This window comes from Cherax quadricarinatus, chromosome 50 (genome assembly GCF_038502225.1).
Source record: "Cherax quadricarinatus isolate ZL_2023a chromosome 50, ASM3850222v1, whole genome shotgun sequence".
Taxonomy (NCBI): domain Eukaryota; kingdom Metazoa; phylum Arthropoda; class Malacostraca; order Decapoda; family Parastacidae; genus Cherax; species Cherax quadricarinatus.
In genome coordinates, this window is record NC_091341.1 from 7,161,917 (window position 1) to 7,176,719 (window position 14,803).

The 14,803-nt window shown below is 37.0% G+C and overlaps 1 protein-coding gene across 1 annotated transcript in view; it reads right to left on the reverse strand.

Annotated features, from left to right (window-relative positions):
• Nucleotides 1-9,628, reverse strand: part of LOC128695491 (uncharacterized) — a 160,205-nt gene extending 150,577 nt beyond the window's left edge. The window contains exon 1 of the mRNA XM_053786170.2: nucleotides 9,470-9,628. The gene's annotated coding sequence lies outside the window, so the exon portion shown is untranslated. The remainder of the gene's footprint in view (nucleotides 1-9,469) is intronic.
• Nucleotides 9,629-14,803: the final 5,175 nt, after the last annotated feature.

Sequence of the window (14,803 nt, forward strand, 5' to 3'; positions counted from 1 at the left end):
CCCCTCCTTGCACCACACCAGAACCACCTTACCAACACCCTAGCATTCCTCTGCTGCTACCTCAGTGCCCCTCATCTACCACCCCAGGACCCCCACCCAACTCTCCCCACACCACTGTCAAGACTATAATGTTGCCTCTACGCTCCATGTAGTGGGATATCTTCCCCGGGGGAGACATTGTGACCTATTTCAATCCCTGCCAGTGCCTGGGGACCCTCTGATTTACAGGAAAGGAGGGTGGAGGCCTCTGTAGTTATGGAGAAGGGAGGACGAGGAGGGAGGAGAATTAGAGGCCTCTGCTGTATATTAGTAGAGAAAAAGTTCTTTTTCTTTGAAGGTTGGCTTTTGTAGCTATGGAACAGAATGGGAGTTGTTGGGGAAAAAGCCATCTGCATGTTTTTAGGAAGGTGGAAAGGAAGGAAGATTAGGAACTGGATTAAAAAGACATGTAAGCAAACACTAGGATATATTTATCAGAAACGCTTCGGTTCTAGTACATTGAAATTTCTAACACACAAGTCATCAAGGTTCCAGGACCGATACGTTTTTTAAAATGTCCTGGTGTTTACTTACGTGTTTTTAAACCAATTTGTCGGCATCAGTTACCAAGATTTATACCTAGATTTGGAAATGCTCATGTCAAAAGTCCAGCGGTTATTCAGGGATCAATACACTAACAGCTCATTTAAAAACACAACAAAATATCATGCCCATTAAAAACTTAAAAAACTATATCATCCCAGACATTATATATATATATATATATATATATATATATATATATATATATATATATATATATATATATATATATATATATATAACAGGTCAGCCGTCTCCCACCGAGGCAGGGTGACCCAAAAAGAAAGAAAATCCCCCAAAAGAAAATACTTTCATCATTCAACACTTTCACCTCACTCACACATTATCACTGTTTTTGCAGAGGCACTCAGAATACAACAGTTTAGAAGCATATACGTATAAAGATACTCAACATATCCCTCCAAACTGCTAATATCCCGAACCCCTCCTTTAGAGTGCAGGCATTGTACTTCCCATTTCCAGGATTCAAGTCCGGCTATATAAAATAACCGATTTCCCTGAATCCCTTCACTAAATATTACCCTTCTCACACTCCAACAGCTCGTCAGATCCCAAATACCATTCGTCTCCATTCACTCCTATCTAACACGCTCACGCACGCTTGCTGGAAGTCCAAGCCCCTCGCCCACAAAACCTCCTTTACCCCCTCCCTAGAGAGGCCTGAGCTTGTTACTACCTGCAGCTCATAAGACTGCCATCCCCACGAGCCCCTTTGAGGCGGGGTAGATGGCAGACCAGAGGCCTAGCTTGTCCCTACGAACCCCGTGAGGGCGGGGGATGTGGCTAGGCCTGGGGACAGTTGGTCCCAAAGATGAGGGGGTAGTTGTACCTCCTCCCATGTTACAATCCCATCTATAAATATATTAAACAACCATGGTGACATTACACATCCCTGTCTAAGACCTACTTTTACCGGGAAGTAGTCTCCCTCTCTTCTACACACCCTAACCTGAGCCTCACTATCCTCATAAAAACTCTTTACAGCATTTAGTAACTTACCACCTATTCCATATACTTGCAACATCTGCCACATTGCTCCCCTATCCACTCTATTATGTGTCTTTTCTAAATCCATAAATGCAATGAAAACTTCCCTACCTTTATCTAAATACTGTTCACATATATGCTTCAATGTAAACACTTGATCTACACATCCCCTACCCACTCTAAAACCTCCTTGCTCATCCGCAATTCTACATTCTGTCTTGCCTCTAATTCTTTCAATAATAACCCTACCGTACACTTATCCTGGTATACTCAGTAAAGTTATTCCTCCATAATTTTTACAATCTCTTTTGTCCCCCTTCCCTTTATATAAAGGGACTACAGATGCTCTCTGCCAACCCCTAGGTACCTTCCCCTCTTTCATACATTTATTAAACAAAAATACCAACCACTCCAACACTATATCCCCGCTGCTTTTAACATTTCTGTCATGATCCCGTCAGTTCCAGCTGCTTTACCCCCTTTCATTCTACGTAATGCCTGACGCACCTCCCCCACACTCACATCCTGCTCTTCTTCACTCTTAAAAGATGGTGTACCTCCCTGGCCAGTGAATGAAATTACCGCCTCCCTTTCTTCGTCGACCCTTTAAAAGTTCCTCGAAATATTTTCGCCATCTACCCAATATCTCCATCTCCCCATCTACTAACTCCCCTACTCTGTTTTTAACTGATAAATCCATTCGTTCCCTAGTCTTTCTTAACTTGTCTAACTCACTCCAAATTTTTTTCTTATTTTCATTAAAATTTCTTGACAGTGCCTCTCCCACTCTGTCATCTGCTCTTCTTTTGCACTCTCTCACCACTCTCTTCACATTTCTTTTACTCTCCATATACTCTACTCTTCTTATAACACTTCTGCTTTGTAAAAACTTCTCATAAGCTACCTCTTTCTCTTTTATCAAACCCTTTACTTCATCATTCCACCAATTACTCCTCTTTCCTCCTGCACCCACCCTCCTATAACCACAAATTTTTGCCCCACATTCTAATACTGTATTTTTAAAATTACTCCAACCCTCTTCAACCCCCCCCCCCCACTACTCATACTTGCACCAGCCCACCTTTCTGTCAATAGTTGTTTATAACTCACCCGAACTTCCCCCTCCCTTAGTTTATATACTTTCACCTCCCTCTTGTTGTTGCCAATTTCCTCTTGTCCCATCCACCTCTTACTCTAACTGTAGCTACAACTAGATAATGATTCGATATATCAGTTGCCCCTCTGTAAACGTGTACATCCTGGAGCCTACCTATCAATCTTTTATCCACCAATACATAATCTAACAAACTACTTTCATTACGTGCTACATCATACCTTGTATATTTATTTATCCTCTTTTTCATAAAATATGTATTACTTATTACCAAACCTCTTTCTACACATAGCTCAATTAAAGGCTCCCCATTTTCATTTACCCCTGGCACCCCAAATTTACCTACTACTCCCTCCACAACATTTTTACCCACTTTAGCATTGAAATCCCCAACCACAAGTACTCTCACACTTTTTCAAAATTCCCCACACATTCATTCAACATTTCCCAAAATCTCTCTCTCTACACTTCTCTCTTCTCCAGGTGCATAAACGTTTACTATAACCCACTTTTCATATCCAACCTCTATTTTACTCCACATAATCCTTGAATTAATATATTTATAGTCCCTCTTTTCCTGCCATAACTTATCCTTCAACATTACTGCTACTCCTTCTTTAGTTCTAACTCTATTTGAAACCCCTGACCTAATCCCATTTATTCCTCTCCACTGAAAGTCTCCCACCGCCTTCAGCTTTGTCTCAGGACATCCAGCTTCTTCTCATTCATAATATCCACAATCATCTCTTTCTTATCATTTATTTAATTTATTTATTTCTAAACTTCGCAGTTATGAAAACAAATATATTATAACCTGTTGGTGCAGAGTAAACCTTCATTAATTTATTTTATCTGGGAAAACTTTATAAACTCATACAAAGAAGAATATAAGAAGACTTATACAGGTAAGGTGACTGGCGAAGCGAGGAAGTAGATCAGTGTCAGGTGCCATTTGTGGTGGGTGTATCAGTAGCCGTCGGTAAAGCTTGCACTTGTTGTTAAGTTTCCCATACAAGGTGAATTTAGCAAGTGGATTGCTAATACTAAATGCTTTCTGGTTCTGTTCTACAGTGTTGGAAGTCTGTATGATTGCTAATTCCGAACAACGCTTCCTGGTTCCATGGTTTTCGTTTATGAATAGTTCTGCGCGTGTTTGTCTCGGAGTATAACAGGCGTTGTTCTAATTGTGATTGTTATATACGTAATTATATTTAAGATTTCTAATGTGCAGGATACATTCTGTTTCACCAATATAAAGTCTGTAACATTGTTTGCAGAAGATCACGTACACACCTGCTTCCATGTAGTTGTGGTGGACTGGTCAGTAAGTGTATGGTTTTTATGTGACTGTCATGTCGGTGACACTTTGCTTAAGACCCAAAGTTATGTATGTTATCAGATATACTACCAGCAGATAAAATTATTTGTTTTTTATATGTTGTCTTTTGATTTAAGTCTGCAATCAAAGATGAAGTAAAAGGGGAATTCTAGTCTCGAGAATGTGTTGGTAACAATAATATACTCCATGAAACTCCAGGCTGTATATGTTGCAGCCCTTATGGAAGGAACCAATGAGGATTCCATGTTCAGTATGCGTTTTGTTGTGTGAAAAAAAAGTGAATGAGATCGTCTTTATTAGAGAATAAATGAGGTTGGTTTGTATTTTTCTGCAGAGTAGAAAGATGGTTTGGTCGATGGGGATGTGTGTGAACAGAGAAGAGACGTTTAGACTGCTTAATTTCTTGCTTCTTTTGTAGATACTGTTGTTCGCTGAGTAGGTAAGCTGAGTGGGAGTGTACAGGCGTTGCTTATGGTACATGCTTTGCAAGTAGTCCTGCTAGATTGTGTTGCTCGTAACCAAATAAGAAGAGTTTCTAAATTGGCTCTGAAAGTTCCAGAACCTGGTTTATACGTTTCCTGGTTGATCATTCCTAACTTAATCTTCACCTACCTTGCCAGTCGATGTCCCAGAACCCGCAACAAATTCAATTAATTCTCATTTAGCAACACCTGAAGACCCCATTGTGACGGGCTTCCCAATCTGTCATATTCGCCAACTTTAATATGAAGCCGTTACAGGCTGGTTATCTCCCCTAGACCCTTCAGTACCCCCTAACCTTCTTAACAATATAAACTCAGAAGAACTTTCCATAAAATTTACAAAAGGAGAGGAAAAGGACGAAAAGAGGGATTATTACTGGTTTCCTTTCAGGAGCTCATAGGATTTATTTCTCACCCCTATTAATCATAGTATAATGCAACTAAATCAATAAAACATCAATAAAACGCTTCAAGAACTTCACTATCCTACCAGTTACACAGTTCTATTTATCAATAACACAAGCAATAATCTCAACAATTTTAGCATCAGGGTTGCCAACATATCCTCCAACACTATAAACATCATAATCAATGGCACCTTTTCCAGGGTCAACATGGTGCCATAGGAAGGATGAGATAGTGAAAAACTTTGAAGGACCTAAACAAGAGGATCAATAAATACAAACTCCTGCCAGAGGGATAACATAAACAATGTTTGTATAATTAACTGATGACCTTCCCCGACACCATACTGGTTATCAAAAATGCAGATAAGCGTAATAGGCTGTGCTTAGAATCTGTTCAATTACCACTACTAACACTATCACACAAAATTAAAGATCCTTAATTTAGGAAATAATGGTCGAAATTATTACTACTAATATCAAATAAAATAGGTAAAGGAACACTGTGGTCGACCGTCTGACCCATCCTAATTTTACTGCATTCGATGATTCCATCTGCCAGAGTCACCTTACTACTGGTGACGTTACTCGCTCACTCCGCTCCCCACGACACGCCTTCATTATATATAATTATACTCTGCTTGTCTTTGTGAGAGTTGACAAAATCCCTGGTTGGAAAAAATATTTTCTGAATTTGTTCTGTCCTCAACTGACGGAGTGGGAGACGGGCCACTGTAGTGTAACGAGGAGAGCGAAATTTGCTGAAGGTTGAGGGACTGATAGATTAATGGACTGAACACATCGACTCCAGGCTGAGGGACTGATTACCACAAACTCTTCATTTTCCACCGTTCTTCTCTATATTGGACTGTAGAAGACACTGGCTAGAGAAACGTTTCCGTAAAAAGGACTCCCATATGTTGCACAAGTGTCTCATTCTTTATATATTTAGTTAATGTATAGTTTTCCTTCAGTGAATAAATATAGGCAGCCTCTCTCGATCAGCGGACTGAAGTTCGAGTCTGCACTTCACCTTGCCATGAAATTAACCCACAAGCGCTTAGCGGATAGAGGATCGAGCCTCCAACAGTCCTCAGCTTAGAGAACGAAACATCGAGCCACCACTACTTCTTGAACTGCATGGCACTATCTGAACAAAGGATCGAGCACCTCCAGTGCTGGTGCACAATGAATCACATTAGCGAACGAAGGATCGAGGCTCCACTACTCCTAGCACTGAATGAATTACATTAGTTTAGCGATCGAAAGACCGAGGCTCCACCACTCCTGGCGCTGAATGAATCACACGAGTTTAGCGCACGAGGAATTAAGCCCCAAGCACTCCCGAGGGAGGTGCGCTTCATATAAACTAAAAATATCCACTGAGCCAACCTTCCCGGAATCGCTGTGAACGGGAGGAAGCAGCAGAGACTTATTTTCCAAATGGAAGCTAAATGAGATTAGCAGTTTTTAGACCTTTCATCCATTTTAAAGTTAAGTGGATTTAGCCTCCTCCAAGTCCTGGATTATAGGAGGCAGCGGATGAAATTATCTCCCCACTGGGAGGGGATATGTTTATATTTATCATGTTGTGGTTCTTGAGGGAAGATGGTGAGTATTGAGTGTGGTTACTGCTGTCAGTGTAACACTGACGTCACACTATGTCGGTGTAATACTGACGTCACACTAAATCTGTCAGTGTAACACTGACGTCACACTATGTCGGTGTAACACTGACGTCACACTATGTCGGTGTAATACTGACGTCACACTAAACCTGTCAGTGTAACACTGACGTCACACTATGTCGGTGTAACACTGACGTCACACTAAATCTGTCAGTGTAACACTGACGTCACACTAAATCTGTCAGTGTAACACTGACGTCACACTATGTCGGTGTAACACTGACGTCACACTAAATCTGTCAGTGTAACACTGACGTCACACTATGTCGGTGTAATACTGACGTCACACTAAATCTGTCAGTGTAACACTGACGTCACACTATATCCGTCAGTGTCAGTGCAACACTGACATCACACTATATCCGTCAGTGTCAGTGTAGCATTCACGCCATGCTATATCTGTCAGTGTAACATTTACATCACACTACATCTGTCATTGTCAGTGTAACATTGACTTCACACTACACCTATGTCCTATACCTCTTTCAGTCTCAGTGTAATACTGGCGTCACACTATACCTCTCTCAGTGTAACACTGACATCACACTATTTCTCTGTTGTAACACAGTGTAACACATCACACTATAACTATCAGTGTAGTAGTGAACCCACTAAAGCTCTGTCAGTCAGTGTAATACTGATCGCACACTTAAGCTCTATTCATTTTAACTTAATTGAAAACCATTAAAGGACAGCAGTATAAATGTGTATCCCATCCCATCCCACGCTCTCACTCTCTCTCTCTCTCTCTCTCTCTCTCTCTCTCTCTCTCTCCGCTTTTCGATAATAGCAATAATAATAATAATTATCATTGCCTGTCTCTGTTTGTCTGTCTGTCTCTCTCTCTCACAATACTATAAAATCTTGGCCACTAGTAATGTCTTGCTCAGATCAATGGTAATGAGACAACCTTTCTGCTACGAGCGACTATCACTTCTCCCACAAACTCAATTCTCCCTCTTGCTGGAAAAAGCATTTCGGTCCACTTTCCAGTTTGTGAAAGCTGGAAGCCATTTAATGTGACTCACGTAAGAAAAATTTATTTTTTTTCTGGTGCCTTCCAAGGGTAAAGAGCCTCAAGTATTCGGAGTAAATGGTTTATACGAGCTAGAGTGGGCATCCAGTGGTTAAATTGTAAGCGTGTTTTTAACCTAGGCTTCAGAAAGAGCATTTAAATCAAGAATTGTATGCTACCAAGTGGTTTGTGCGTCTCTCACTGTATATATACCACGAACCACGCAGTGTTTATGACGTTTAGTTTATATGCTCGTACATCGGGTGCTGTTTGTATCTCTTTGTATGTACATCGAGGTGTGTGTATAATTCGGTGTATATTCTCCGAGAATTGTTAGTGAATATATTCGTTACGCCAAGAGGTGGCTGTATCTATGAGTGTATATACAACAAAAAGTGTATATTTCTCTGTGTATATGCAACAAGAGGTGTGTTAATCTCTCAATGTATATACATCGAGAGGTGTTTATCTCTCTGTGTATAAACCAACTGACGTGCATCTCTGTGTATATTCATCTCTTGGTGTTTATTCACTGAGAAATACGTATCTCTCGGTATATATACATTGAGAAGTGTATATACAGAAAGAAGTGTGTGTGTCTAGGTTTAAGTCACCTGAGAGTTTGTTTTAATTCCCCTTTCAGAGATTAAATAGTTCCTACCTTAACGACCCAAGAGTAATTGAGAGGATTAATATCAAATAAATTAATTGTATAAATATAATGGTTCTTGTATATTGTAACACATCATGAATGTAAATAAATCTTGTTGTAAATAAATGTCGCGTAGACGGAACAAACCTACACTAAAAATGTCGCTTGTAGTGATTTTTTCTCCGTAAGTGTAAGCAAATCATTCATGAAGAAAGTCAGTGGAGAGAATCAACGTATAATTGACAGTGTTGAAGCAGACATAAATGAAGAGCAAAAATTGGCGTTGACAACAGCTTGTACAGATTACATAAAAGGCTTAACATGACATCAATGAGTTTAAAAAGAGTATTATAGAGGTAAAACACTGTCCCAATAAATGTTTTGCTATAATGTTATGCTATGCATGTGTGTCAGTTTCAACTAAGAATGTTTGGAATGAACATCCACATTGCTAACGAATTTTTTTCCATGGTATGCTTCCATTTTTTCGTATTAGTTTCGTATCTAAAAAAACTGTGACTTCTATAGTGCTTTCCTATTTTTTATGATAAAACTGAGTATATCATTGAGGTCGTTGCTGGAATATGAATATCTAAGACTTTATTTTTTTTATTTAAAATACAATGCATAACGAACATAAAAAACCCTTAAACAAGGGCTGATATACATTTAAAATACATAAATTATGACATTCAATCCCTCAGGACATATATTAGCAGTTTATCACAACACTGAACGTTAACGTTCAGTAGAGGTTACACGGAAAATCATTATAAAAATATCGCATATTGCAAAACGTAACACTAAGAAGAATGGGTAAAGAAATCAAGCTCACGTACACAAGAACACAACGAGAACGTAACATACAGGCGACTCCGGTAAAAGGGTCCATAATATATTTTAAAATCATGCATTAAATCTACAATCCCTTCGGGTATACAATGTTAACATAACTTACTCTGACATATGACCAAGTCACAATAAGATAAATACATTCACAAAATACATCGTAAACGTACAACCTGCACAATAATCAGTAAGTGAAATAACCTACACCATAAACTCAATATAAAACTAACCTCCCATTACAGTAAGTTCCCTACAATCACACAGAATCCTGAAAATTCTGCGATTTCCATGGCGTTTTTCTCTCATAAAATTAACTAAGTTAAAACGACAGCTTACCTTGTTACGTAGTAACTACTCCCCGCGTTACTGGACGTTAATGACAAGTATTATTTCTTCGTTTTCTTCAGTTAATTAATATGAATAATTGATAATATACATTGTTGCGTGCATGAGACTGTTATCCCTCCGAGGAAGGTACAGTCTGCTGTGCGCAAGGTTTCACCCTTAACTGATTTATAAGTATGGAATTAAGGTTCAGTGCGGTCCGTCCAGCAGTTAGTAGTACATACTTCTCGCACCTCGATGACGTGGTGTTCAAAAAGTGTTGTTTGAATCATCAGGGAAACTTGACGCCATGGACAGTATCACTAAACTGCTAGTTACATTATAATTATGGGTTTGTTTAATAAACCTTATTAATTCTTTGAACATATATGTACATACATAATCATATACTGAAAGAGATGGAGCGTGAAGCCATGGCAGGTGAGCCATAACACTCACAAGCCGTAACACTCACTCTGCCATAGGACTCACATGCCATAGGACGCACCTACAATAGGACTCATCTGCCATAGGACTCACCTGCCATGGGTTCATGACTCATCCTTTCTCTGATTAGTCTGCAATCGTATTATTACGATTTCGTAAGTCATATATTGCATATAATATATATACAATATGTATGTCGTGGCGAATATGCGGAACTAGCGAGTTTAGCCTAAAAAGCAATGGTTATTTCTGCCGAATAAGAAGAGGAAAAATTTGTTTAGGAAATAAATCTTCAAAAATTAGCCTGAACATAAGGAAAATAATATATATCACTGATTTCAAGTAATATTAAACAAGTTTAAACTGACCTATTATTTGCAAAAGAACATTCGAGAAAGTGCAGTTTTTTTAAAGACAGCTCGGGCCATTTGACCAATTAAGCATTATCATGCAAAATGAGCAACGCTCATCTTGCCATATAGGACAAGTGAAAATTTGTGTATGCAATAATTTCGCCAAAATCATTCTGAACCTATCAAAAAAAATATATTTCACTGTGTTTGTTTAGTATTAAATTATTGTAAACAAATCTAAAATATACTTGGTTGGGTTAGGTTAAAATAAATTGCGCTTTTTATAATAAGGTTAGGTAAGTTTTCCAAGTTCCTTTTGGTGCAAAATTATAAATTTTTACATCAACATTAATGAAAAAAATATATCTTTAAACGTTTAAGAGAAAATTTTAGAAAGGACTTAATTTTAAATGAGTTCTTGCTAATTGGCCAGTTTTACCTATTAGGCACGATATATATATCTATATATATATATATATATATATATATATATATATATATATATATATATATATATATATATATATATATATAAATATATATATATATGTGCAAAACAACCACATTGGACAAATAATAAATCTTAATTCTTGGGTAGAATAGTTTGTGGCTTGCCGTGAAGGACCTGTCTAGTTGGGCCAGTGGGCCTGCTGCAGTGTTCTCTTTCTTATGAGTCGCGTGTCAGGTGTTGCTTTGTTGTGGGATGTGATGGTGAGTTGTGGTCTAGACCCTTTATATGTCTTCCTTTGATGCCTTACTTTTATTGTTCCTTGATAATGTGAGTTGTCACGAAAGCTCTTGCAATTTCACTATTCTTTCACAGTGGTTTTTTTGCATATTCAGAAATCACCTGTTTACTGTGACGTTATTGCATATATATATATATATATATATATATATATATATATATATATATATATATATATATATATATATATATATATATATATATATATGCAAAACAACCACTCTGAAAGAATAGAGAAATTCCAAGCGCTTTCGTGACTACTCACATTATCAAGGAACTATGAAAGTAAAGCATCCAAGGAAGCTATATAAGGGGTCTGGTCGGCACCTCACTATCAGATCCCACAACGGTTTAAACACGTGACGCGCGGCGAGCCAACTTGGAAAGGTCCTTGGCACAACTCACCCCACAAACTATTCTACCCAAGAAATAAGAAATTTTAAAGATTATTTGTCCAGTGTATTATTAAATTCTTCCCAAATTCTATTAATTATAAATGGATCTAATTTATATAAACCAAAGGAAATATTCATATTATTGTCAAAACTGCTTTTTATGAAACAAGATTCAATTATATTCCTGTCGACCATGGACTTGCTTGATACTACTTTCTCAACTTTTTGAAAATCAATTGGATGGTTAAAATCTCTTACATGAATAAATAGAGCATTGGAATCTTGTCCAGTTCTAATGCTATATTTATGTTGTTTTAATCTTAGTTCGAGATTTTTACCAGTTTGACCGTAATAAACTTTATCGCAAATTTTACAAGGAATCTTATAGACACATCCATCAGCATTTTGGGGGGAATTCTTTATCAAAAGTTTTTTTACTGTATCGAGATTTTTGAATACAACTTTAATATTAAAAGTCTTAAGAAGAGAAGGCATATCAACCAAGTTTTCATGGTAAGGGAGAACCAACATATTTTTATTTGAATAAGGCTGGTTGTCCCTTTTTGGATTGTAAAAAGTATTTCTGGCAACTTTAAAAGATTTATCAATTACATTTCTTGGGTATTTTAAATCATTACCTATTTCATAAATTTTGGATATTTCCTCATCTATGAACTCAGGACTACAAATTCGTAAAGCTCTCAGAAACATTGATGAGAAAACAGACAGTTTGACTCTATCTTGATGCGAGGAATAATAGTGGACATAGGAACAGTTATTAGTAGGTTTTCTGTAAATTTTAAATTTGAATTCATTATTACCCTTAATAATTAAAACATCTAGAAAAGGCAATGAGTTATTTTCTTCAAACTCAACAGTAAAGTTTATTGAATGGGCTAAGCTATTTAATTTTCCAAGGAAATGGTGTATATCTACATTTTTGGGCATAAGACACAAAATATCATCAACATATCTGAACCATTTAGCTCTATTAGGGAGGATTGTGTTAAGTAACCTTGTTTCAAAAAATTCCATGTATAGGTTACTAAGAACAGGTGAAAGAGGATTTCCCATTGCCATACCAAACTTCTGAGTGTAAAATTTATCATTAAATACAAATTTTGCATCAACAATGCAAAGTTTAATAAGTTTAATGATAGTAGGAACTGGCAATGGTAAATCATAGTTAACGAGTTCTTCAGATAAGAAACTTAATAAATCATCAACAGGAACTTTCGTAAACAAGGAAGTAACATCAAAACTAACCATGTCAGCTCCTTGACTGACCTAAATGATTTTAACATGGTTAGTTTTGATGTTACTTCCTTGTTTACGAAAGTTCCTGTTGATGATTTATTAAGTTTCTTATCTGAAGAACTCGTTAACTATGATTTACCATTGCCAGTTCCTACTATCATTAAACTTATTAAACTTTGCATTGTTGATGCAAAATTTGTATTTAATGATAAATTTTACACTCAGAAGTTTGGTATGGCAATGGGAAATCCTCTTTCACCTGTTCTTAGTAACCTATACATGGAATTTTTTGAAACAAGGTTACTTAACACAATCCTCCCTAATAGAGCTAAATGGTTCAGATATGTTGATGATATTTTGTGTCTTATGCCCAAAAATGTAGATATACACCATTTCCTTGGAAAATTAAATAGCTTAGCCCATTCAATAAACTTTACTGTTGAGTTTGAAGAAAATAACTCATTGCCTTTTCTAGATGTTTTAATTATTAAGGGTAATAATGAATTCAAATTTAAAATTTACAGAAAACCTACTAATAACTGTTCCTATGTCCACTATTATTCCTCGCATCAAGATAGAGTCAAACTGTCTGTTTTCTCATCAATGTTTCTGAGAGCTTTACGAATTTGTAGTCCTGAGTTCATAGATGAGGAAATATCCAAAATTTATGAAATAGGTAATGATTTAAAATACCCAAGAAATGTAATTGATAAATCTTTTAAAGTTGCCAGAAATACTTTTTACAATCCAAAAAGGGACAACCAGCCTTATTCAAATAAAAATATGTTGGTTCTCCCTTACCATGAAAACTTGGTTGATATGCCTTCTCTTCTTAAGACTTTTAATATTAAAGTTGTATTCAAAAATCTCGATACAGTAAAAAAACTTTTGATAAAGAATTCCCCCCAAAATGCTGATGGATGTGTCTATAAGATTCCTTGTAAAATTTGCGATAAAGTTTATTACGGTCAAACTGGTAAAAATCTCGAACTAAGATTAAAACAACATAAATATAGCATTAGAACTGGACAAGATTCCAATGCTCTATTTATTCATGTAAGAGATTTTAACCATCCAATTGATTTTCAAAAAGTTGAGAAAGTAGTATCAAGCAAGTCCATGGTCGACAGGAATATAATTGAATCTTGTTTCATAAAAAGCAGTTTTGACAATAATATGAATATTTCCTTTGGTTTATATAAATTAGATCCATTTATAATTAATAGAATTTGGGAAGAATTTAATAATACACTGGACAAATAATCTTTAAAATTTCTTATTTCTTGGGTAGAATAGTTTGTGGGGTGAGTTGTGCCAAGGACCTTTCCAAGTTGGCTCGCCGCGCGTCACGTGTTTAAACCGTTGTGGGATCTGATAGTGAGGTGCCGACCAGACCCCTTATATAGCTTCCTTGGATGCTTTACTTTCATAGTTCCTTGATAATGTGAGTAGTCACGAAAGCGCTTGGAATTTCTCTATTCTTTCAGAGTGGTTGTTTTGCATATTCTGAAATCACCTGTTTACTGTGATCTTATTGCATATATATATATATATATATATATATATATATATATATATATATATATATATATATATATATATATATATATATATATATATATATATATATATATATATATATATTATTATTTTATTATCACACTGGCCGATTCCCACCAAGGCAGGGCGGCCCGAAAAAGAAAAACTTTCACCATCATTCACTCCATCACTGTCTTGCCAGAAGGGTGCTTTACACTACAGTTTTTAAACTGCAATATTAACACCCCTCCTTCAGAGTGCAGGCACTGTACTTCCCATCCCCAGGACTCAAGTCCGGCCTGCCGGTTTCCTTGAACCCCTTCATAAATGTTACTTTGCTCACACTCCAACAGCACGTCAAGTATTAAAAACCATTTGTCTCCATTCACTCCTATCAAACATGCTCACGCATGAATGCTGGAAGTCCAAGCCCCTCGCACACAAAGCCTCCTTCACCCCCTCCCTCCAGCCTTTCCTAGGCCGACCCCTACCCCGCCTTCCTTCCACTACAGACTGATACACTCTTGAAGTCACTCTGTTTCGCTCCATTCTCTCTACATGTCCGAACCACCTCAACAACCCTTCCTCAGCCCTCTGGACAACAGTT